This window comes from Anopheles stephensi, chromosome 3 (genome assembly GCF_013141755.1).
Source record: "Anopheles stephensi strain Indian chromosome 3, UCI_ANSTEP_V1.0, whole genome shotgun sequence".
Classification (NCBI taxonomy): Eukaryota; Metazoa; Arthropoda; class Insecta; order Diptera; family Culicidae; genus Anopheles; species Anopheles stephensi.
Genome location: NC_050203.1, coordinates 87,227,674 through 87,254,839, shown reverse-complemented (window position 1 = coordinate 87,254,839; position 27,166 = coordinate 87,227,674). Strand labels below are relative to the sequence as shown.

Here is a 27,166-nt window from a genome sequence, read left to right as displayed (position 1 = left end):
CACAGGAAACAATTAACCGGCGAAATCTCATCTTCCGCGCGCGCACATCGCTCACCGAATCCGTCGTCTACGTCGGGTTCTGATTTCACTTTTCATTAAATTCACCAGAATTCATTCACTTCGCCAGCACCCGATGCTGGGCTCGCTGAGACGGAAGGGTCCGGACGGTGCAGCTGTAAGCGGGCGGACGCACGGACGGGCGGGAAAAGCTTTTCATTGGGAAATTTAGTTTAGCCCCGGGAGCGAAGTGGATTTTCTCGCAAGGCTCAGCACTTAAGCTTGCCGGGCATCGCCGGGCTCACTCTCGCTCACTCTCCGGGCGAACGCTTTAGGCTGCTCGTCGCCCCAACCAACCATCCAACCAACCGACTAATTAAATACGGCCCTTTTCGGTTGCCAGCAAAAAAGGTACGCAACGGTGGGCTTTTCACTGCTGCCGTTGAAGATTCGCGTAGAAATTGACACCGTGCTCCTCGTCCCTCCTGTCCCGCCACACCGAAGTTTGTCTGTGAGGTTTTCACCGTCAATTAATAAAATCGAATGGCAATAGAGAGGCAAACGCGAGGACTCCTCGGTACGGCACTTTGTCACACGATGTAGATGGGGGTATTAAATCAATCAACAACACACACACACACACAAAAGGGAAATAAAAAGTGGAGATCGCGTCGAAATAAATATTTTAAATTTTAATTTAATTAAAATAAATAACAATCAAATCGAATAGCGAGCGAGACCCAGAGAAAGAGCGAGAGAGAGAGAGAGAGCGAAAGGCAAACAGAAATGGATTAAAAATAGAGGAACAAAGAGTTAAATGGATCGACTCGTATGCTGTTCCAGCAAGAACAAATGCAACATAAAGAAGGATGTTAAAAAACAGAGAAGAGAAAATGGATGAAAACGTCATGGCTCACACATGGCAGTTCGACCCGTTCTAATATGGACCATGTGCATATGTTTCTGGTAATGGAAATGAGGATTCCCGCACAAAAGCAGGAAGTTTGGACAATTTTTTAAACGTTTTATCCGACAGCGTGTCATTTTTAACTCTCGTTTGTTCGCTTTGGATAATATTTCAGTTTCCAAATTTATTATTTACAGGATCCGTGGAGAAGAATAATAAAGACTATATGCACTTTTGCAGCATTTCTCAGTTGAATTCTCAGGACAGTTGGGATAGCTTTCCGTAGTGATAAGATAAAATAAGCATAGTGGCCAGTACACTACTGCTAGCAGTATCAAGTATGTTTACCTGAAAAGAGAGATATCCTGTAGCCATTGCCGCTAATTCAAATATCCTGATGATTGTCCAAAAGGATAAAAAAGTGCTATTTCCTCTTAGTCAACTGACATAAAAGAATGGCACAAACTTAAAACACTCACTTAGTAATTTTCAAAACAAACAAAATAAAATCTCAATTCTGGAAAGCGAAACGGTAAGTATCAGTTTTCCTGGTGTTGCATCCATTTAATTGTTTCCTTACCCACCGCTCACGCCAACTCTGTCCAGTCCCGTCCGACTCTCCAAACGGGGATCAATATCATGATACACCACCGACGAACGATAGACTGATTGCGGTTTGACGGAAACATCCAACGGTCCGGTTCACAAGTCCTTGCCCGTCAGTTTCCAGCAGAGGCGTCGCCACACACGCTCACTCATACCCGATCCGCAATAATAATAATAATGAGTCATAATGCATAACGATTCTGAGGCGTCGTTCGGTCACCATCGTCCAAAGCATCGTCCACAGCAGTCGTCCGGTACTCAATAGACGGACGGCACTAATTAAAGCGATTCGATAGGGTTCCCCGGTTCCGTACCCGTGTGTCACGAGGGCTGCAGCGTTGCATGCACGCGCTATCATTCATTTTACTCAAATTTTATCTGTTGAGCGCGTAGGCTCGCCTTCCCGTCCCGAAAGGCTTTGTCCGAAAAATCGCACTGCCGACGAGAAGGATGCGAAACATTCTCCGCAGTCTAGCATAACACATTCGGTGGTGGACGCATCCAGCTCCCGGGACACGGGAGAGGACAAAGAAATGATGCACCCCGGTTTGCCGTAGTCATAACGATGGGCTTCTGTTGGGGAGTGGTGAGATGCGTTTATCTACGGGGAACCCGTATCTCGTCGAACTGCCGGGTGTTGCACCAGCACGATTGGTGCAGTGCATTTTCCCGGGGAGGCCCAAGTTTTTCGGTACCGGAGAGTGACATAAATTCATACATCCGTACGGGATGATGTTGGAGCATAATGGCGAACGGCCGGTTAGGGCTCGACCAGCACTGCCAGAATGCAGCCAGGGTTGATGAAGTTTGAGTTAATAAAGTTGCAAAAGGCACTTGTGATGTGAAGTGGGGATTAAAATTGAATCATGTTCATCGGTGTGAAGGCTTTATTGGCTTATCACAAATAAGAGGAAAAAGTTTCATTATTGAATGGAGCAGCACGATCATAAATCACTAGAATTCTGAGTGTGAGACGTTTAAGTAGTATGAGATGTTCAAGTGAGAGGGTCTTTAAATAAAAGATGAATTAAATATTTATACGACCTCTAATTTATTAGTTCTGCTAATTTCAAATAAAAACTTCAGACCATCAAATTCTGATATCTCGTCTCCAATGTCCTCACCGTAGATTCTTGAAGGGCGAAGGGTCTAATAAAATCCATTATTTCTACCAACAACTTTCTCAAACGTCAGAAGAGCACCAGAAACGACAAAAAACCCCGTCCCGAAAACTAATGTCAGTCCTTGGCTGTCCTGCTGCGTTATCATACAATCCGCAGGACTCCGTTTTCGCGCTCTCTCTTTCTCTCATTCAATCAACTCCCGCTCTTTCTCTTTCGCTCTCTCTCTCACTTTCTCTTCGTCGTGCTATCAATTGAACTTCGCAACAGTTCGCTCCTTTCGCATCCAATTACTTCGATTTCGAGAGCCTTCGTCCACCTGCGTCCACAACCAACTCTTCCACCGGGTCCTCATTTTCCGGAAGCAGTTTTCAACATCACCCAACGGCTGATCAGACCAGACCAAGGCGCTATAGTTGAGCGTGGTGCAGTGTTCCTCTTCCTTTCGGGGGTACACATACACAACCCACCCACACAACCCAACTGGGGGGGGGGGGGGGGGGGAAAGAGGGTTGGCCAGGAGTGGGAGGCAAGGAACCACATCGTTAGCATTATTGTCATCATCAGCTCCGACGCGTGATCAGTGTCTCATCGTTTTGCGGGTCTCGCGCGTTTTGTTGCCGGGGACACATTCGGGGAGCCTTGAACAAAAGGAGGGCAGGCAGGCACAGGCAGGCAGCCAGCTTGCCATCATCATTACCGTTTAGTTGCTTTTTGTAACGAGAGCACAGCCGACCGAGGTGCTGGCTGCTGGAGAATACCGACTTTTAGAGACCACTAATGATGGTAGAAAGAGAGCATAATCAGGCGGAGAGCGAGCGAGAAACGGAGCGATCGGCGTCGGCACTATCTCACTTAACTTGCTAAATTTGCATCTGAAGAAGGAAGCAGTGCGCCATGAGAAAGCACCAGGAGCACACTAGCTTAATTGTCAGCATCAGCACCACACCACCACCGTCACCATCATCGTCGTCATCATCATCATTACCGTCATTGTCAGCAGCAGCAGCAACACGCGCACGGTGGCAATATTTCTCCCTACGAAGACCGGAGACGTCCTCCAGCCGCTCGCTTTTCTTATCGCTTGACAATCTCCCTTTGATATATTAAATTCAAATTTAATTAAATTTAATTAAACTTCGTACACGCCGGCAACGCCACCGCGTCTTGGGAGTCGAACTGGGAAAGCCCCAGGAGAGATGCCATCTCTCCGCCACCCATTCTGGGCTGTCGTGCCGTGTCGGTGGAAATGGAGATGGATTGGGCGGGCGGATGGACGGATGGATGGATGGATGGTTGGAATGGCCTTGGGCTACTACTGCTAATACTACTGCTGTTGCCACCACCACTAGCTGCTCTGGGGTGCGTAGGCTTTCGTGTGCGAAGCTTTCCAATTCGAAATGGACTTTCGAGATGGGAGGTTTAATGAATCATAATTTCATCGCGTCGCACCGAGCTGTTGAGTGTTTTGTGTCATATTAGTGATATTATCAATTAATAATGCAGATGCGGCTATCAGTATGGGAACAGAGTCAGGCGATGTATACCTCGATATGACGATTGTTCAAATATTGAACGAAATAGGGTTTAAAAAATCAATTCCGAAAGTTAAATAACAAAATGGACCGACCAGAACCACTCAAAAAGACGGGTCTTCTGCAAGTGAGGACAAACAAACGTCCAGAGGCAAGTAGTTCGATTTATGGGACACATCGTTGACAATTACTACCATTTGCCTTACGTACTCGAGACGACTCAACTTCAACTTCATCACCATCAGCGAACCGAGGCGAAGAAAAGGGTAAGCACACCAGAGATGGTGTGCGAAGAGATGGACGAAACGGAATCGGATGGTACCGAAAACTTATCACTAAAGCTTATCTGTTCGATCCCAATATCTGGAGCGACGGAGGGCAAAGGTTAGCGTTAAGGGCCTTGCCTAGGAGAGGCGGGAGTGTTGGAGGAAAATTCTCATTAGCGGCATTCGGGAACAACTGGCAGCAGTTTCTCCGAAGGTTGGGAAAGCTCACACTGGATTACACTAGAACTACTGCGTGTGCTGGTTTGACTTCGATCCACTGAAATATTCTTGAAATACTGTCATGAAATTATTAAAAAAATAGTTAAGGAGGAAGATATAGGGTTTAAACTTTGTAGAAGAATGAAATAAACAATTGGTTACCTCAAAACCATCCAGTATATCAACAAGGAAAATTATAAGTCGTTCCTAAATTATCCAAATATCTCGACTATTCCCATAAAGTCCATACGCCACCGACAGTACAGCTAGTGTTCGTAGAGAGATATCGAAACGTTCGGCTTAGAAAGGACGTAGATGGATCGGTGACTAATGGAGCTCGATTCATTAGTGCTTTCATCTATTAGTGCACATTGGAGCATCCGCTCGCTAATCAAGCATCGTCAATTTCTCATGCTCCGTTTCCCAAGAAGCGGCATCCTTTCTCACCAGATGAAGACAGCCATGGATGCATGTGTAGCATCAACCGTTCGTTGAAGCTCTTCGCCATATGGCGAGCTGAAGAACGTATGGATTTGTTCTAGTTTGGTAAATAAATTTGATTTTTTAATAAACTAAATTGAGGACTTTAATAATAAGAAAAAATGAGGTTCTTTTAATTAAATTAACTGAACTAAAAACCTGAAATTAAGCCACCCAATATCTGGTCTATCTGCTCGCCTGGCCTTCCACAGCAAGCCTACTCACAATGGCTGTGTGCTAATTTATGCGCTAATCAAATGTTTACCGATCGTGTTTTTTGCTGTAAACTTTCTGCCACCAGTCGCCACCACCAGTGAGTGACATTGGACAGGGCACCACGAGAAATTAATTAAAAATTTCGCCTGATGAAGTAGCGAGCACCGGGTCATAAACCATCCGGGCAGCCAACCGCGGAGCGGAGAGTAGGACACACGAGACACGCGAAAGCGGGCTTTTGTCGGCATCAAATGCGGTCAGCTTGGGACCGAACCGGACCAGGGACCGGTTCCGGAATTGGTTCCAATTTACAAATTCCTCATCAAAAATGGTTTCCAGCCCTCAATTCCTACAACTCCCCCCTGCAATGTGATAAGATGCCGAAATCGAGATCTTCCACGCGAAACAGTAGCAGAGGTTCGCACCTTACCAAACAAACCAGAAAAGGATACGCATTGCCGAAAGCGAGATTGGGGAGCACGGCGGACAGAAATGATCAAACCCTTTAGTCACCCGGTCGCCAGCAACCGAAAAGGCCTTATAAGGTGCAATTGTTTGCCGTAAGTTTATACCTCATTTTCTACAGGAAGGATTTTTATTGCGTTGCAGGCAAGTGCCGGAATTCATTATGACTAAATTATATTCAAAAACGCTCAGAGCTGCCCAAGCACGGAGCCTCCATTCAATTTTTGACGCGAGCTCGAAGCGGAAGAGGCACGCAACTTCTGCATCGTTTGCGGACACGAACAACGAGGGGACAAAAAATCCCATTAGCTAGCTTTATATGGTTTGTTGATTTTTTATCCCTTCCTTCGGGTCCTCGCTCCAACTTCTCATCTTCCCCTGCCGAGACCTGATCTCGTGTGGCCCAAGAGTTTACTTCATTAGCTCCCGAGTGAGTCGACGACCCAATCAAGCAAGCACAAGTAAGTCCGGTGGCCGAACGCCGATTATTGTCTCACGTTTGCATCGTCGTTCGGCAGCCATGCGTCCTCGCATTCGACCACTGAAGTGGCATATTTTTTTTATTCTGCGTCTCCACAACTCTTTGGTCCTCCAGCTTGCAGGTCCTGCCGCGGTCCTCCACTCTGCCAATTCCAGGGAACACGTCGTGGCGCGCACGGCTTGCCATGGCCCTTTTGGATGGTGGGTCTCTGAGGGTCGCTTGTAGCCGTTCGACGACGACGACGACCACGTTCCGCTCCTCAGGTGTCGCTCAAATTTAATTAGATCGAAAAGGAATCAAGATAAATTTGAAAGTCGCCAAATGGGACGGACGCGGCTGCCCTGAGACGGATCCGATCCACCTAGAGGACTTTTGGTTGAATTTTATTTGATTTAAACTGCATCCAATTTTTGATCGTCCATGGTTCTTAGCTAGTTTTGAAGAATACTGAGTTAAAAATGAAGGAATAAATAGCTTTTCTTCCAATTATTCACAAGAACAGTACTCGACCGTTTTTCGATACGCTAATCGCGACCGGCACGCCATTACGGACTCAGCGACACAATCACTCACACACACACATACACACACACACATACTCTCCGGTTCGATTCTTTCCCACTTGGCCACCCTACGCCCGGCGGACGAGAAGGACTCGTTTCGTTTTAGGGGCGCTGACGACAAAGCCGCGTGTTGGAATTGGCATTGGGAAGGTGGTTCTGCTCATTAGGCGAGTGGTTTTGGTTTTCAGTTCTAGATTTTCGTACACCGTGGCTCAACGCTCGACGTCCGCCAAGTGCACTTAGTAATGGGTAGGGATCTCAGGGTTCTAGCTGATGGCCAGGGTTTACGAGAGACAAGGAGCAAACTCGATTGATGTGTGGTACAAGTAGACAATTATATTCTTAAAACACATCAAAGCTAAACGATTATAATAATGAAAGATAAACCGATGAGAATATGTAAAAATGCAGCGGTAAGTTAAATAAAATGAAAGTTGATTAATAAAAGCTGACACTAAACAGACAAGCTAAGCTCAGGAAAGAAAGCAACAAAACAATAACAAAAAACCGTCAAAAACTAAGCGAAGAAAGAGAAAACCGCATGAAGGAGAAAAGCAAAGACGATAACAATTAAGCGATAAATGAATTGTTTCGATGGCGCAGGACCAAAACCCGGGGCCGGTGGACGCTGATTGACGAAATTAAGAGCAAATGTGTGAAAAAAGGAATTTGGAACTCATTAAGACATTTTCGTCCTGTGTCCTGAGGGTCGTTCGTTTGGTTTGTTCGCCGGGAGTTTGGAATTTCGGAACCATATGCTGCATGTGATCTGAAGAGCTAACTCCAACCATCCATCCAAACAATTAAGCAGCACAAGCATAATCAAACTGTTATCAATGAAAAATAGTGCTACGAAAGGCATGAAAACCTTGTTTCCCTATCCAGCGTTGCGATAAGATAAGCCTTACATGCATTTAATTTCAATCTTTTCCTCTCTCTCTCATTCTCTCTCTCTCTCTCTCCTCAGCTGCAGTCTATTTGTGTGTTTCAACTGATTTCAAGATTAATGTTGTAAATGATAAGCGAACGAAGCGAGAGTCAACCGCGAAAGAAACTAATTTCGGAACGAGATGAAAAACAGGAGAATGGTCACGTCACGAGAAATGAATTACGTCCTAATTACGCGTGGCGTAAGGGCAAACCGGACGACGCACGTAAGATTAATGCTAATTTTGAGCTCTTCCCATTTCCCATGTTCGTAGCTCGCGGTTCGACATCCTTTCGACGGCCCAACTATGGCTATCGTAATTAGATCAACCTCCCCAAATGAAAGAACGGCCGAAAAAACCTTAATCCATTCCACTTAATCCGACTTATTATTTGTCGGTTCCTATACGCATTTTCGGCCGCGCATCCGATCGGACGACGATCGTCCGTTTCGGTTCCAATATTTCTTGACCTTGGACGGAGCTGGTACGCGGAGCTCGGTCTCTAATCTGACGGTCCCGATCGAAGGAGGTATGAGACTGTGCGCCCTCGACGCGATCTTCTCGGCGATCGACGATCGTTGGCCAACAACAAAGTGCCGCACGGGAGGACCCGGGCACGAGGGTAGACAAATAAAAAGGAGAAAATCCGCTTATCTACCTCCTAATTAGGTTGCGGCTTTGCGGATTCGGGAAACAACGATCGGATTTGTGACCGGTTTCGGATTACGAGGGTTTTTTTTTGCTGGGTGCGAGCCAAAGAATTGGCAATGTATGACGGGGTTTTTATGGTGGGATAATTATTGATGAGATACTGCTTCTGACCCTAGACAAAGAAGATCAGTCGACTGTTTTGCAACTTTTAAATTGTTTGTTAACCTCTCAATGCAATTATCTGGGAGTTGTCTGTCATGTTATTTTCTTTCGAGAATCGATCTCAAATCGAAATCTACCTTGGAGGTTATTAATTTCTGTGTCAAACAAAAAAATATCGAATCCAATTTCTTCTTCTATTTCTGAACCGTCGGAGGGAATCCATGCCCGGGTCGTCAGGTCCACGATGCTGACCGGTGATGGAAGCGAGCCCGAAACCCCGCGAGTGTGTCCCGGAGCGCGGTGGCCCAAAATTTGTTTTCTCGGTTAATTTAATTAGATTTTTAATTGTCAATTAGTGTTGAAAATTTTTAAGCTAAATTAGCTCATTACGTGCGTAGGGAATGGGAGAGAACGAGCGCGGTGCGGCCACAAGAGCCTCGGTGTCGGTTTGGGGTCGGTTCACCGTAAACGGTTTTTATGGTTATGCTGCTGCGTGCTTCGGCGTGCACGTCCGCTCCCTTCTCGCCTGCCCTTTTTTTCTCTTATCTCTCTTTTGTACTACGTGTAGGATTCGGTGTCTGTATTGAGCGGATGACAACGATTCGCCCGGTCCCAGTCCCGGTTTGGCGCCAAAGAATAAGGGCGAGTGAGAGACCGTGAAACTTGCCCGCGTCGTAAGCTGGAGAGAAGAAATTACGCGCCCTCTGCAAAAGGGAACTCACACACACACACACACACACACACACAATCGTTCGCTTATTTGTTCTGCTTGGTGGGGTGGGTGATTTGGGGGCAGTGAAACCTCCCCACTCGGCGGGAACGAAGTAAGTTTGTCTAATGAGTATCGTAAAAACAAAACACCATTCGTGTAACATTAGAAGTGTAGGGCACGAACGGGAAATGGAAGTAGAAGGTGAGTCGTCCATGAGTTCATAAGGTTCCCTGGGTGACGAAAAATCGACCAAAAGAGATCGAGAGGGTGATGTGAGCCTTGAGTTGTTATTGGTGGATTTAAAGGCAGGTGTAAGTAGTTAGTGAGTGATGTCTGGTCTTAAGAGTATAAGAGAAACATTCATCTTTAACAAGCATATCAAGAAGAGTCTTCAAAGGATCATGGTTGTCCTAGGGGCTGGGTTCAGAACACAGAACAGTTTGGAGGTGCAAACAATAACTCTAACGACAGAATTTTACAATATTGACCGTTGAATGCTTTCTCAAAGTAGCGGAAAATTTATGCAAAAATCCAAAAAAATTAATCCATGTCGTATTATCCCTTCATCTTACCCTGAATGTGCGTTGAATGGTTTAAATTCATTCAACAGACTGCTAATCAAGCTGGTTTATCGAAAGAATTTTCCTCAAAACTCACTCACAATGCGCTCATTTCGCGTCCAGTTGTTCGACTCAAGATTCCTCAACACAGAGTAGCCCAGAGTTGTGCCTCTAACCTGGCTCTGCCCTCTGGAGATGCAACTGTCACGAACCCCGAAGGTCGCATTTGACACCTAAGCCGGAAACCTCAACATCCGTACCCGGAAATAGGATTTCATTTTCTCGATCATCCGCTTGTGTGTGAGTGCGCCAGAGACCAATCGGGGAGACCAACCAGGGGGACGCCGTCCGTACAATCCAAAATCAACTCGTCGAATATGGATTCAAAAACCCCTTCGCCTGGATGCGCTTTCTTTTGAACAACCCCGGGTGCACCTATTGGCCCCAGCTCGGGCGGCAGCAGCAGTCAAGGGCACATTCAATAAACCAGCCAGCGTAATGCTCCTAGAATCCAATATCCTAATTCATCACTCTTGCGTCGCATTCTTTGACCCGTTCGAAGTAGACGACGACGACGACGACGACGACGTCAGGCTAGCCAGGGCGAATCGAATGTTGGAAGTCAATATGAAGCCAAATTGAAAACGGAAACTAATGACTACCGACGGTTGTGTCCGGTGCCGTTCCTTGGCCACCGTTCGCTGGGAGCTGATATGATTCGACCCTTTACTGACACGATGTCTCGGGATGTTTGACAGCGGCATATCAGCATCAGCTTCATCATCATCATCATCCGTCCCCGTTTGTTCGTCCAAGTGTCGAAGGAATGGGCGAGAGATCCTTGTTGCGTCTTTAATTTTTCCGGGTTTTCCGGGAATGGGCGGGTCGGGGTGGCAGGGAAATGCAATTTGGAGCCTCCATTTTTCGTCTCATGAAGCTTCAGTGTTAGGTGCGGGTGGCCTTCTCGAGCTGCACTCAATTAGGAGGTTGATTCATGTCGTGACATCATCGTGTGTGAGTGGGAAAATTCAAGCTGATAATACGTTTGGAGCCTCGTTTCTAGCCTGCTGAGCGATTAAACATGCATTAAATCGCGTTTTGATGATCAAAATGTTTAAGGCAGCCATTAAGGAACAGTTTTACTTCTTCATGTACAAAAAAGCGCTTGTTTTAACACACATCAATCAAACGTTTTTTTAATCAAAAGTTACAAAACACGAAACATTCATATCAATTTCCTTGTATCTAAATTGTGCACTCCCCCCACCGATTGGGGTGTGTTTTCCCCGCAATTGATGAAGATAAATCAAGCGTTAAAGCGAATAAAAAAGACCTCAAAAACCACCATCAAACCAACAACCTCCACACCAAGGCCGATTCACACACAGACACACTGATGAACCGCAAAACGGTTGGATACGGATGGTTTCTCCACGTCGGCTTCGTCATCGTCCCTCTCGGCCAGGATGACAGCAAGACGAATCATCTGATTGCGAATCATCTCCGGGAGAAGAAAGGGAAGAAAACAAAAAAGGGAAAATCACGAAGGCTTCAAGTTTTTCCTTTCACGGGGCCACACACGCGCGTAGAGTTTTTCCTCGATGATCCCGTCCTGCCTCCGTGCTTAAATTCTATTTCGAAGGGAAATCAAATTTACATTTGAATAAATTAGCAATTTGTCCTTTGATTGTGGCAACGATTGCTGGAAACTGTTCGGGAAAACCCGGGACCAACCGGGGAAAAAGACTGAGAAATGTGCGGTTTTGTTTGTGTGTTCACTTTGTGTTGGCAAGGTTTTTTTTGGACACGCCATTCAGCCTTTATGCGTGCATCCGTCATCCGCTGAGGTGTTATTTGTCTTTGTCAATTTATTTTCAATGGATTGAAACACTTTAAAGCTATTATCATGAAAAAAAAAAATCAGAGAAAAATTAATAAAAGTTGTTCACTAAACCACATTTCTTTTCTCTTTTAGCGAAACGTTAGCGCTTTGTGGCCGCTTTTCACTCAGAAACTGTGTCGATTTTCGATTTCCGATGGTTCACTTTAAACTAGGCGGGTGAAAGGGAGTGCGCATGGGGGAGCCGGGTGGCAATCTGGGCCAACCGAGCGTTTGACCGTGTTTATTTGAAGGATAACCAATTTCTGAGCGTCAAATCGAGAACGCTACCCGTCGTCGTCGTCGCCTTCGTTCGGCATGACGTGGGCACTTGCCGGTTAATCGAATCGGAAGGTGTCGGTACGGAAGCGAGTGCTGAGTGCAAAAGCAGAAGAAGAAGAAGAAGAAGAAGACCCAAAGGAACTACAAAACACTTCCAAGAATGTGGAAGTCATCTATATTTAGCTCAGAACTGCATGGAACACAATTTTAATAGAACGAAGTATAGAAATATTAGTGTAAAAATGTAAATAATTGCAGTTTTCTGTAAAACACTGTTCAGAGCACCTCTTCCAGAGTGCGAGATATGAGCACAAATGTAGCTAACAAGCAAAATTAACCATCGCCACCATCGACAGCACCACCAACAGCAAACAGATGCGATGGAGTCACTTTTTAATTAGTGTAAATTGTCAGACTCTAATTGGGATTTTTTAACAACCAATGATGAGCATGTTTTGCGTGTATTTTTTCCGTCGGTTTTCCACCATTCTCCGGGGTCTCTTTCGAGAGGACTCAGCGCGTCCGTTTCATTTCGCGTTTGTTTGACAAACTCATTGCAGAGCAGAATGAGATCGTGTTGGGGAGGGTTCTGCGCTCATATCATTGATGCTGTTGGTTGTTGTCCTTCATATGAGTGAGTGGTTAGTAGAAAGCGGTCGAGAGTTGCAGCAATGCTTTCGAGGGTGCTTCGTAGTTTAGATTTCAGTTTTCCTGTGCTTGATAGTTGGCTTGATTAAATTAGGAAAAATTTTCGTCTATAACCGTTCAGAGAAGTTGTTAACAATGCCATCAAAGTTGAAATTAAGCTGAAACGTGTTAACATCTTCGAACATAAAGGAAGGAAGCACCAAGAAAAAAGGTTTGGAAATATTTGGGAAATTGCATCGATATTCGTTGCCTGTTTTTACTACGATCGCCCATCAGAAATCGCTTTACGAACGTCATCTCTTTAATCCCGCTTCAGAATCGGCGTGTTCACGACCTTTCCCAAGATTCAGCACAATAAAACGACTGCCGTCACCATCACCACCACCATCCCGTCGTCGTACTTTGATTTTCTTTCCAACCCGGTACCGAAACGGACGACGGACTACGGTCCTTCGCCCGAGCTCAAGTTTTCCATTTTTCGACGCCTTCGAACTTCGAAGAATTCATTCCAATTTCCGTTTCATGCTGTTTTGTTTAGCTGTTTCTTTCAGCTTCACACCGACACAGAATGGTGGCCAGACGACGGCGAATGCTTACTACCCGCCCACCCTCCTACCCCTCCCCAGCCCACCCAAATCCGGGCCCGGGTGAAGGTGGACAAAGTTTGTCTGGGACGGAAGGTTAAGCAGCACCGTCCGCTGACCGAACACAGATGCAAGAAAACGATGGAAAGTGAGAGAGAGAGAGCGAGGCAGAAATCGAAATCGCGAACGCGAGAAGGAAAACCCCGACCAACCGGGTTCAATCAAGCGGTGTTTTGAAGGCTTTGGAAAAACCCCGTCTGGCACGATGGTCCAAAGACGGCTACACATTTATTTTCCGAACGAATCATGGCCGCACGCGCTCTCAAGTATGCTTTTCGAGGACGATAAAGTTGTGTACAAGGGAAGGATAGCTACTCTCTGCGTGTGTGTGTGTTTGTTTGTGGACTAGCAATGCACACACTCACACACACACATAGAGCCGCGTTGGCGGAAGAGGAATGAAATTATGTTCGTATTACCGGAAATTATATCGCCGATGACGATAAGGTGGTGCTGCGGCGCGTACTTCAACATTCGACTGCAATAATATGGCCGGCACGCGGCATCGGAGAACGTTGTAGGGTGTTATCGACTGTGGAAATGGCGACGAAAGGAAGGATTGCCAACCGACGTTTGATTGCAGCGTCGCGGGACTGCTGCAACTTGCAACACCTCGTACCGAAAAGTGCGCTTGAGAAGTGGGCAAAGGCAGAGGAAGCAAAACATCCGATTTGAACGAATAAACTGTTCGAATAACACTGATCAATTATAGGAAAAAATACAAAAGGCTTCAATTAAATACAGAAAAATATAAAACAAGATAAAGGAATAGTAAAATCTACATCGAATAAATAAAAAGAGGTTATAAAACAAGTAAAAAGGAATGAAATGAAATAAAAACTTCAATCAAAGAGAAGCTAACTAAAACAGAAAATGAAAGCAAAAACAGTCCTGCACGAATCGATGAAGGTCTCTCGCCAGCTTTTGTGACGGAGAACCATTTGTGCCAAATTTAATTTCACTAGTAACATTCCCTTGCATTGAAGCTGGCCTGGAGATGATTGATTACCTGTTAGCGTATATTAAATTGAATTCATTCCACACATACTCTCTCACACACACACACGGCGGGGGAAACCAAACAAATGGAAAGGTGGACGAAGGGTCGACTATCGGGAGAAAAGGGACCAAATCGCGCGTCAACGCGTGAATGGAGGCGCCAGGTAAGGCGTGAAAATAAAAAAAATGGCTTCGGTGTGAGTTTATTTTTTTCTCGCTGTGTGTGTGCGGTTACTTACACGGATAGTTTTGGGCAAACACCTGCAAACTTCAGCTAATACAATACACTGATTGAAATCTCTTTCCATTAGGAATTCGGTGTGTTATTAAAATTAGGAAAGGACTGGGTGCTTAAACCTGCTTTTAACTCTTCACAGCAAGGAGAAGAATTCTATCCAAATTTTAACAAGTTGGCAAAAAGAATTCAGTTTTGGAGAAGAAACAAAATTTAAATATCGCTTATTCCTCTCGGTGAACAAATCTGGGAAAATGGACACATTTACAGACCGCACACGTTCCGTTCGCGCAACAAAAACGCAGCGGTGCAGTAATAATTCGCTGCATAATACCTTCTTTCAATTGCATTCCTCGATACAGGGATTAGAGTGTTTATTTTTACATTCTGTTTTCACCTCCGGTACGCGCCATGCCAAACCAACGCAAACCAAAGCAGTGGAAAAAGTGTCTCCCGCACAGAAAATGTGGTCTTCAAGGCTACTTCACTGAGCAGCAAACCGCAATGTAAGATGGTTCCTTGAAGAACTTAGAGCTCGGAAGAAAACTGGACCCCACCACACTGATGGCTGATGTCCTTGCGTTGAGAACTGTGACAGGTGCTGTTGGACAATAGTGAGCGTAGCAGCAACTAGTTCTTAAGCAGGACTTGCCCCCTAGGTACCCTGATCGGTGAGTTGTTTTTATTGAAGATGTTTGTGGTTGGGTTTTGAATCGCATTTTCCGTGTACTTGTTTGTGGGTAGCGGTTTTTAATTCCAGTTCGAAAGGGGTGAGAATTTTCTTTCGTAGGGAAACTCAAGGACAGGTGATTTTTTGAATAAATATTAAAGAGTTCTTCGAAATAAGGAAAACCTCCCAGAAGGAACATATTGAAGCCATTAAACCACACTAAAAAGCTACTGCTGACGATGACGGCGACGACAAAGCTCGATGAGGAATATGATTAATTCGTAGAATATAGAACAATGGCACCAAACCGCCCACTAATGATGGTGGTGGTGATAATCATACCGCTGATAAGCATATCGCAACGATTTGAATAATAACGGCTAACGGTCAGGTTGAACTGCGAACTTTCCTTTCTTGCTTTGTGTGCTTCTTTTCGGTCATGCAAGGCGAGAAATTGTTTCTGCTCACGTAAAGGCGACCTTAAGTGATTTATAATGCTAGTTCGCCTGGTGGTAGACGGACAGCTCTTGGTTTGTGTTTAATATTCGCTCTCGCCAAATCAACCCACAGGCAATCAAAAAAGGAAATAGAGTTATGTTTAACACAAAAACACATTAAACAGTGAGCCACTTCTTACCGATGGTTGGTTGGTCTGCAGGTTCGAACAAATCAACACGCCAAAACTGTACCAAGGAGGAACAAGAGAGAAAGAGAAGAAGATGAATGAAAATGGGGACGGAATTTGGTCCCACAAAAGATGAATGTCTGTCGGTGTGCCTTAAAGCTATCGGCGGCAGACAGCAAAATGGGCAAAAGGACCGACTTGCCATGCGATAGATGTTCGCCTCCGTTCCTTCCATTCGCGCTACAGTCGAGCTCCATCAAGGGTGGCACATTTATTTCTTTGCACGTAATATAATAATCAAAAAGAGATTATCATACCATTAGACGCTCGCGTTAATATTCCGATTAATTATAAATCCCATGCAGCCCTCCCACCACGAGCAGTCATTGGCGTGGGTTGTGATTAGTTTTTGGGGAACACGTGACGGAAAGAGAGAGAGTCTTGGAGTAGAAACACTTAAAGAACACTAGGATTTGTTGTCTTAAAAATTTTATAAAAAAATGATAAAATTCAAACCCTGCATTCGTCTTAAACAAACAAATTCACTAGCTAAACGAAGTCCCCTAGGCGTAAGTCCCTCCATTAGTACTTGTTTGCGTGCTGAAGTATCCTTATGGTCTATATCATTTGAACTCGCCCAATTCTTGGCTGAGAACCAGCAGAAGGTGTCCTTGATGCGCACTCATTCGAAAGCCTTCCGCGTTCGGTGCTTTACTGATGGCCCCGTTTAAACTATCCACACTCCAACTTCTATCCAGATCCTCAAGCGAGACACCTCGCGCTCCTCGTCTAAGGCTCGTGAAACTTAACTCGGCTAACGCGGAGGGAAGAATTTCATCTTCATTAATAAATCATCGGCGGCGGGTTTTGGAGAACGCAAACTACAAATTACGACTCATTAATTAGGCATGGGCCGGCCAAATTGTTGCGGCGTTGGGTCCTCCCAATTCGACAGAGGAAGCTCGGTCTCTCTCGCTCGTCTCTTTCGGTCACATCAGCTCCCAACAACGCTGACCACCTTTCCTAGCTTCTCGGGAATTCATTGTTGTTAACGGTGGTCGGTACACACGCGGATTGTTGGCGAAGGATGCGAAGATGATGTCGTAATCAACGTAACGTTTCTTGAGGACGATGAGCTAGCATAAATCATTGCTCAAGCACGTGCACACAAGGGCGTTCGCAGCTGTCGCATACAATGGGCAGATAACAAACCTTGGGCGCGTTCGGCAAAAGGTGAGACAATCGATGTCCTGCTTCGGAACCGATTAAAGGGAGGTTCTTTGGGGGGCTGGGGGAGTAGTTTTGGGTGATGAATGAGATTTAATTGATTTTGGGCATGCAATCAGTCACTTGCGTGGACAGTGTGTTGATTACATTGAATTGGATGTATGAGAGAGAGAGAGAAAGAGAAGAGAAGAGAGAAGATCAAATATAGCTTACTAAGGCAATATAAGGAATTAAGATTAGAAAATAGAGCAAGAAAACATCTCTTCCATATTTTTCACACAATTTTGCAATCATATTGCCTAGATTAAGCGTATCTGGTTCAAGAAACGGAAACATTCTTCTCGTACCTTCCACAACAATCATTTGAAGATAGATTGAGCCTGGCGCTGCTGTTTCATGGGGTTGCTGCCGCTCTTTTCCTTATTGTATTTCCCTTTCCTTCTTTCTCCTACTCCCCCCCCTCACTCGTCTAACCGTGATGCGAGTGTAATGGTTCTCCTCCTCACCGCACTGGTAACATCAATCAATGGAATTTAATTATGAAAAATACCCTGCATCTAATTAAATTGGTTCATTTCCCGCCAAGCTCGCCAACCCGCCCTTCGTCTTCTGCCAACATCCTGCCGAGCTGCTTCTACTGCTGCTGCTGCCTCTGCTGTGGAGGGGATGAATAATTGAAACAAGTGTAATCCAATAAATGTAATAATAATGGCAGGATTTATGACAAACAGCAGCTGAGAAGATGGTGATGCAAATCGAATCGCTTGAAATGGTGGAGTGGTAGTAGAGATGAGATGAAGCAGCAGTAGCAGCAGCAGCAAACAGTGATTCTTCTCCCATTTTCGATTACACAGAACGTCAGAAGGATCTCCGGCCGTAGATCAGTTCAGGGTGTTGGACGATGGTGGAAATGGCGCTGATGATGCGAGGGCAGTTGGTAATTAAATTTCTCCGATTCATTTAACCTACACCAAAACGCATGCGTTTATATGCACGCATACATACAGTCGCAGCACGTCACGGGAGGGTAGTGGCAAAACTTCAGCATATAATTGACACTCGTTATTGAATGGGGAATAATTGCATAAAATCAGTAAGTTTCCACCAGCTAGCATAAAGCACGGAGGAAAAAGGTATTGAAATGAATTATAAAATTGGCTTAGTATGGAGTTTGGAATACTTGAAAAAAAAAAAACTGTTTGAATTTGAATTGAATTTGATTGTTCTAAAGTATTGGCACCCATTTGTGCTGGCTCTATAGCAGTAATCTGATGCCTTGGCCATGGACGTCTAACCAAAAAAAGGTCTCCTCTGTGCTCCTCCTGGGACTTAGCCTTCAGTTGCCAATAAGTGTTGGATACAGTATGATAGGATGAGGTCCTTCCTAGAGATTAATTTAGTATACTGCTTTACCTCAGACCTGGACGACGAGTTTGAGGCGAGTTCTAGATAGTTTGAACCGTTTAGAAAGATGTTCAGATCCCGGGATGCAAGTTTTAAAATGAAGGAAAATGCAGACAATTTTTTTCAGTAACTTGCTGTCGCATTAGAAGAGTCCTACAGCTCTGATGAGTGACCGAAAACTAAAGCAAATTTAATTTTTATGAGCGAATATGTAGTCAGGCTCGAAGCAGGTGTGATTGATCATCTTAGGGATAAGGTTCATGATATGAACCAATTCTTAAATGCTGTTCCATGACTCGTTTGTCCATAGCAGATCTATATTAACTGATAACATTATAATGTTTGGTGTGGACTTACAAAAGCTTTATGAAAAAGCCAATTCCTTGGGATTCCTTGAGTTCCTAGAACATTGCAGCCAATTCCTAGAACATTGAATAAAATCCTTCAAATCAGTCTTTATTCTTAATGCATTAGCTAAGAAAACTTCTGTGTTTTTTGGAGTATTCGGTATTTGCCAGTCCAGCTAACTCTGTATCGTCCAGCCAGATTTAAAAAATACAACGTATTTTCCAAATAAACCATTAAAAAAAAGTACTATCATCGCGGCTCACCAATCACGCTGTTGGAAACAATTTGAAAGCAATTTATCAAAACCGATAAGAGAAAATCACAAAACACCAACAAAAAGAGCCACCCCAAAAAGCAACCAACCCTCTCACCCTACTTTGAATAATTGCATCATTTTACGCTCGATATCAGAATGCCTTTTCCGATAACGGCACCACGGATGGACCACCGCAAAGCAACATAAATCAGCGGATTATTGTGTCAAAATATTTCCCCTATGCGAAGATTACAGGCAGCCGCACACATGCAGAAGGAGAAGTTGGTATTGCCTCTCCGTTTTTTGTTGCTGCTACGGGGAAAAACTATTCCCTGGGAGGAAAATGTATCGACCACAGTAAACGAATGATTGCTTGGAAAAAAGGGGTTGGATGTTTCGTTGTTTTTTTGCGAACTAGGTAGGGTGAGCGCAAAACGACACCCCTAGTTGGCACAACGTTCGCTTGGGAGGTTGACCCCGAAAGGTTAATCGTAAGGCGCAAGGAAGTATCAGCAGCAGAAGCAGCAGGAGCAGCAACAGAATCGTCACTATCTTTCGTCATCTATTGTCCTGCTTCTTTCCCTTACCCTTGCCGCTAGAAGCAATGGGGAACGGTGGGAAAAGAGAGAGAGAGAATCCTCGGAGCAGGGAAAAAGGATGGGTTTAATGTTCTGGTCTTCGTTTTCCACGGGCTTGACGGGGATTTTTTTCCTGCCGCACGTTACTTTTGCAGAACACTACCGAAAGGCACACAATCCAATTAAAATTGTAATCAACTGGGCAGCTCTCTCTCTGTCTATCTGTTGCGAGAGCCTTCCAAGTTACCAACCGCGATGTTTTTTCTTTCTTCTTCAAGAATGAGATCCATCTTGGTGTAATCTTTTGGAGTGGGTTTAGGTGGGGGTTTTTCCTACCGCTACCATACCCTGTCAATTCATTTTTCTACGGCACGAACAAGAAATTAAGGAACTCTTTCTAAAACCCGCACCTTCTTGCTTTCGGAGATGGCAAAAATAAGACACACACACACACACTCGAGCAAATACAGTTAGTCCAAAAAGGAAATATTTAACTGCCTTATGATACACCCAGTGTGTCAGAGATACACGACGATGATCCAAAACTGGGACATTATGGCAAGACCCGGAAAACGCGGTCAGTAGAATCAGCCGAAAAAGAAAACTCCTCCTTCTTCCTCGTCCAGACGGCTACGGGTTCATGGAGAACGGGTGGTCAAATTAGAGAATGAATTTTGTGCAGCAATTTTCCACCGGTCCGCAGTCTTTTAAATCCTTTCTTCGGTTGGCGTAACCCCCGAAGCACCTTCGCCGGAACGGCATCGTCCTTCAGAAAGGACGCCAAGGTATAATCCTAATTAATTTATTCAAATTAAGAACGATACAAGCGCCAGATAAGCGAGTGAAGCCGAGCAAGCACAAGCTCACCAGAAGGTAAGGAGGTACCGGGGGCACGTGCACACAGGAAAGAGAGGAAGAAAAAATGGCCAATCCTTTGCTTGCGACAGATCTCCTTTTTCTGCAGGGAAAGGAGGAGCCAGCGGGGAAAAGCAAGAGTTTCCCAAGTCATTTTTGATCGACGGGTTTGTTTTGTCCTTGCTGCAGGTTTTTTGCCTTTCTTTTTCTGGCTTAAAATGTCTAAGAACCCCACGCAGAACCCTTTCCGCTGGCGACAAGGCAAAGAACATTTTTACCAGCATTTTTACAAGGACGGCAAGTAAGGGTTGTCGCTATGTGTGTGTGTGTGTGTGTGGGATGGCAAAAAATTTCAATTGGCACTTGCGTCGGGTCCCATCCCAATAGTACGCCATAATTAATGGAAAACCAAGCAGAAAAAAGTTCCCCGGTACACTCCGGCGTCGATAAGAATTGCAAGAAAAAAATAAATAAAAGAGAGAAAGAAAGAGAGAGAGAGAGCGAGAAATCATCAAAAGAAAGAACTTACCTTGACTGTGGATGTGTATTATCCTTTTAAGTTAATTATATCCTTAATTACGCTGATAATATCGCATAATCTGGAAGAGACAAAGCGTAGAAAACAGAGGTGAAATAGATGAGCGTAGCAAAGAAAGAGGTAAACAGGGGGGATGGGGGGGAGATCCACAAAGATGAGAAATGGAAATGGTTGGGTTACGACCGAGGAGAAGAGGAAGAAGAGCAAAAAAAAAACACCAGGACCGAGGAGTAGAACGCAAAGAAGCGAACAAAAGGCTCACCCACGACCACGCCACTACACTCAATTACGCCGAATGACGACTCGGTGACGTCCTCGTCCTCGGGGGAGGAAGCAGAAAGGCTATTAAACGCTACCTTTTGTGGCCGGGGATGCAAAATCGGCCGAAGGCAGGAAAAGGACATCACCATCACACGGGCAACCAGCCCAGGCCAGGCCGACGGGACCCTGCAGGCGACACCGCATCACCATCAGCCGCCATCAACCCGCAGCAGCGTCATTTGATTATTTCCGGACTCATTTTTCGGGGGGAAGGGGGGGGGGGCGGGGTTAAGTGAGGTGGTGGGGAGGAAGGAGTGAAGGGGCGGAGGGTGTGGTGTTGCTAGATTTAGGTTAATTAGACTTCATCATCAGCAGGTAAGGGTTGTTCTTTGTTGCGACGATTACTGTGGGTGTGGCGGAGATAATCTGTTTTGTGCTTTTAAATTTACTTATATAATTAATAAAACATTCGCAAAGCTATTCAAACAGTAAAAGAAACAATAAAAATTGGTTAACATGGCATGGACATGAAACAAGAAACTTCAAACCAAACAAAGAGAGCCTTTGCTAAACTTTTAAGCTAAGATCAATTAAAATAAAATAAAACAGACTTATTGGGAAACAAACATAGTACAGTAAGTAAAAAAAGTCAAAAATCTAGAGGAAAGTTGAACCAAAATGAAATAATCAGAAAATTAATCCTGGAAAACTAATAAGGACGATACAGTATGGAAGTCGAATAAAGGATGACAAAACTTTACTTCTGTGCATATAATAAAACATTAATTTATACAAGCTCAATGAAATAAAAGTCATCAAATAAAAATATATAAAAATCATAGCAATAAACCCTCTAAAAACGCGTTATGCTAGTTCATCATACGTAAGGCACGACCCTCGCCGTAAATCGAGCAATCGGCCAATTCGAGCAGGAGAAAAGGTACCCTGATATTACCCGGACACACACACACACACACAGACATACTGTTCAACCGTCCTGCGGTGCATGGGTGATGAGAAGTGGATGCATATCATGACGGGCGTGCACAAAACGAGGAAAGCGCAACAAACAACGGCTGCTGCTGGCTGGCTGGCTGGCCCAGGGCGGGAACAGCGTTGCGGCTTCGATTCAATCAATTAATTAATTAAAGCCTTAAGCCCTCGAGGGGGACGGACGATGGGAACGCGGGGATGGGCGTTCATGTAATTGCTCATGTGCGCCCTCTATTCTCCGGACTCCGGGGCTCGGTTTGGTGAGTGTGTCTGAGAGCGTTGCGTTTACGGGCAGAGGTAAGTTTTCGCTCAATCCAAAACACAATTCATCGCATCGCACACACAAACACACACACACACACACACCCCCCCGTTGCGGTTTGGGGGAGGTGAGGCCAAGGGTTGGAGTGGGCGATCATGCATGGAAACGCGACACCGCCACCCATCCGAGCTGTCCTCCTCCAGTTGCGTTCTTATCGATGTCTCGCACAGAACAAGAAGTCTAATAAATGAAGCCAATTAGTGAGCCACCGTCAACGCCACCGGAAAGACGGCGATGTGTGTGTGAGTGTGTGTGAGCGTGTGAGTGGGGTAGATAGGGAGGGCTCACATGCACGGGAAACCCGTTCCCTTTAGCCGTTCATCGGACGAGAATGGCGGGAAAAACTGGAACGCAACTGGAGGATTTTTTCTCTCCACTCTCCACGGAGTTGCTCTCATACGGGGCGATAGTGAGGACACGATGCAAGATATGAAATTTGAACGGTGTGCGGCACCCGGCTTGGCATCGACGGAATTGAACGAGCAAGAGGCGGAAGGCAGCACAATCACGGCACGGCAAGGATTCTCTCAATTAGTGAACGATTTCCACAGGATCTTTCGCCCCCTGTTAGCATGCTGGCCAATTTCTTCCCTGGATGCATCGTAGTTCCCTCGACTGGTGCTGCAGTTGGGGTGTGCCCCGTGAGGGAAGCGACGAAACCCAGGCGATGATGGGAAATAATTAGAGCAATTGTTTGATTTTGGCCCGAAGCTGGGAGTTTCGAGAAACGAGAAACTCCTCACCGTTCCCGGCCGTGCATCGGCGTAAGTTGTCAGAATTTGCCAGAAACGAAGGCTAATTAGTGGCGTGTGGACATCCTACTAGCTTCCTAGTCTGGCTAGCAACAAAAAAAAAGGAAAGGGAAAGGACCTGCTCCGTTTAGTCCTCCGTAGATCATCAGAACCATCATTATCGAACTATCAGCGTGGTCAGCATAAAAAGTCCTTGGGTCGAAGTATGTTTGCACCTAAGTGAATAGGCAATTCTCATTACTTAAGATTCCAAATATGAAGTAGAGAAGTTGTAATTAAATTGACTTACAAGCTAGCTCAAAGCAATCTATTGCCTGTGTTCTCTTCACCTTAGCGCTTCAGACGACCATCGGAGACTCGGACGTTCAGCGACTGTCTTCTCAAAGCCGATGTATATCCTTACCTACAACTTGGGCACAGTTGAGACTCTATAGAGCATTTATAGGCCCGATATTCACGCAGGCCTATTAAGCATGGACTCTGTCCCAAAGTTAAGAATTCCCATTACCCTCAGTGAATTGAAAATGTCGTGAGAACGGCACCGGACAACCCAGCCTGTGAAGTACGCCTAAGCTGAGATAGCGGAATTCAGTTGATGCATTCTCCAGAAAAGTCTGGATATTGACTTGATACACGTCGGCGCTTCACTGTGATCGGCATCGAGGCAAATAGCTCACATTACTTGGAATGAAAAATCTGTTTACCTTTCACTTAGCCTTTCGCGCATATTGAACCATCCATTCGACTCCTTTTCCAAAATCCTATCCATCTTCTCCAATCAGACCAGGCCCTCAGATTGATTAGCTCTCCGGCAGCTTCAAGACCAAAAGAAGCGCGCATAAAAAAGGAGCAACAAATGCTTCAACACTCTTCGCTTCTCACCCAGTTGCTGCATCGAAAACTGCTCCATCATCATCATCATCATCACCATCACCATCATCGATGCACTGGCAATGCAATTTGTGCAAAACGCGTTCACCTGTACCCCAGGTGGGAGAGAGAGAGAGAGTGAGCGAGAAAAAAGCGGAGGCCCAAGAGACGTGCAGCAGCAGATGGTGGAATCCGCGTTTAATTGAAAACAAGAATGATAAGTTCATTAATAATTCGCGGCCGCCTTTTGCAGGGTTGGCCCCCGGGGGCGCGTCTTCATTTGCTCGTAACAAGCTGCCATTTGCTTGAACTACCTGTGGAAAATGAGGGAGGTTGAGGGAGGTGGGCGCGCAAAATGCCCTTGACACCGTGTCTTTCCTTGTCTCGCAACAGGGAGCATGGCGTGTGTGTGTGTGTGTGGATGCATTTTTTTGTAACAGGCAATATCATCGCTCATCTGGTGGGATCGCTGGGCCTTTTGTTTCGAGCGAGCTTCCTTCCATCAGTCCGTCTCATCGGATCACTTTTCATTTCGCCGTGCGTGTCGATCGCACATTGCTCCGGTGGGATGCACCGCAATGCGTCGCTCAGTGGGTGCATAAACGCTTCTTGCAACTGGGGACAACACCACGCCGTTCGCTGCAAAGGGCAGACCGGCCTGCCGTGAGCTGTTGACTGCCATTCGTCAATGCGAGATGGCATGATGGAAGGTGGATGGGTGGTTCGCATCCATTCGCAGCAAAACTTCTTCATTAAACGCATGTACTGAATATCAATGATTTAATTAATAATGTTCCTAATTAGCGGGACATTAAAAATGTACATTCGCCTGCTTCTACGGAAACGAAAGCCCATCTTCCCTTAGCTTGGGAGATGGGATGGGGAAGAGCGTGTCACGAGGAAGCCAAGGGTGGTCATTTGCAAAATGTAACTGTCTCCGGTTTGTACAGATAATTAGCCCACGTAGAATCGGATGGGAAAAGTCGACTAAAAATTTTTAAAAAATAGAGTCAAGGATCAAGGACACGTGTTTGTTGTCCAAGACTCCAGGTTTTCGAATTATATCTTGTTAACTGAAACATAGTCAGGCATACACTTTTTAGTTCCTAAAAAATTACAGCTAAATATTTTTAAAGTCAATAAAAACACCTCAAATAATTCTCCAATTTCGCCGACTGTTTCCCACAAAACTGATCGTTAGAGAATCGAACGGCAACACTGAACGCCAAGAGAGGCGGATAATAGAATTTTGATTTTCCAATTTTCTCCCCGATTGTGTCGGGTTGGTCGGTAAAAAGCACCCCTTATTCTTCAACCCCTACCTGAACAACGTCTCAACTGAGGCAAGTTCTGGACAAGCGAATTTGCGAATGTGTGTGGTGGTGATTCAATGATTCGGTTTACGATTGAAATTGGACTCGAAGCAGGAAGAAAGTGAAAATTCCTGTTGAACTCCCCGTGTCGTGCAGCGTGGCCAGAAAAAGTCGAGCATCAGGAATCGAGAAAGGCGGATAGGGAAATGAAATTTTCATACATTTATGGTAGTAGAATCGTGGGCATCGCAACTCCCCGGCCAGGACGCCTCAGATTGCTCGATTGCCAAAGCGATAAGAGGTCTCACGGGTGGGATGGCGGGTAGCAGAGCGAAAAAGGAGTAAGTGAACAAAGCTGGCAGGAAATTGGAAGTAGCAAGCCCTCCACGCCATGCATGTAATAAATCCACTCAATCAGAATGATGGATGTCGATGAATGTTTCTTCCGGGAGTGGTTGTGAAGAGAGTAGGAAAAATGGAGCAAAAAATTGGAAAGCAATCCTGGCAGGTTAGCCGTAGCCGAATGCTCAATCCAACCCTTTGACGTCGAGCAGCTGCATGCAAGAAGCAATTGTTCGACATTAACACCGAGTGCTCTGTGTGTGTGTTTCGATGGCCATTATAAGGTTCTCGACTGGTTCTCGAGAGGAGTTGAAGTAGGGAAAGAGTTAAGAGAAAGAGCACTATAGCCTGTCGATTGCAGTCAACAATTGGTGGATTTTGTAAACTATAATGACCTGCCGAAGTTCTAACTGAAGGCAACATGTCCAGAGAAACAGAACGCTCAATATCAAGAACCGATTAAGAACAGCAAGTGACATTATTCATTCTTCCAATTAACCGAGCATACTGACCTCGGGACCGTTGAGGACCACCCAATTAAAGTTTGGTATCGCTTAACTCGCGCACCCGATGATACCTATCCTTAATTAGTTGTTCAATTCTTAAAACAACAAAACTCCAAATCGTAGCGCGTCACAGCGTTGTTAAATGGACGAGACATCATCGTCATCATCCACCCTTATACTCGACAGGAACTACTAAAAACTTTCCAAACCCAAAGCTACCATACAAACACAACAACAAAAGAAGCAGTCGAAACAACAACGTCGAAACAGTCAACAACTAAACCACCGTTGACTAATTGCTGCATCATTTTAGCTTTTGGCCGGTAATGAGCAGAGACGACGAACCCACACGACATGAGCACGACCGGACCCGGGGAGAACCGATAGAGCGATCCACCGCCGCCGGGACTTCCGAAAAAAATCGCTCCACCAAACGCTCCCTCCCCAAACGCTCTCGCGGCCGATGATGGAAAGAAGATGATCGGTACGATCTGAAACACATAACGATCGAAACGCCATAAATCCGTCGTTAATTGGATCGCATTTAATGGGGAATTAAATCGTTAATTATCTTAATTAGTCACCGGGAGCGGACAGACGCACACGGACCCGCGGAAACGGCAGGCGTGAACGGTATGGTGGAAAATTCAACCACCAGAAGACGGAAGTGCGTTGGACACCACATCACCACCGGGATGATGCCCACGACCGCACGAGAGCAACCATGCGCTTTGCTTGTTTGTTTATGT

At 45.4% G+C, this 27,166-nt stretch overlaps 1 protein-coding gene across 1 annotated transcript in view; it reads right to left on the bottom strand.

Annotated features, from left to right (window-relative positions):
• The window catches only part of LOC118514036 (LIM domain transcription factor LMO4.1), a 169,093-nt gene that overhangs the window by 45,764 nt on the left and 96,163 nt on the right, over positions 1-27,166 (bottom strand). Inside the window, exon 4 of the mRNA XM_036060513.1 lies at positions 21,050-21,119. The gene's annotated coding sequence lies outside the window, so the exon portion shown is untranslated. The remainder of the gene's footprint in view (positions 1-21,049; positions 21,120-27,166) is intronic.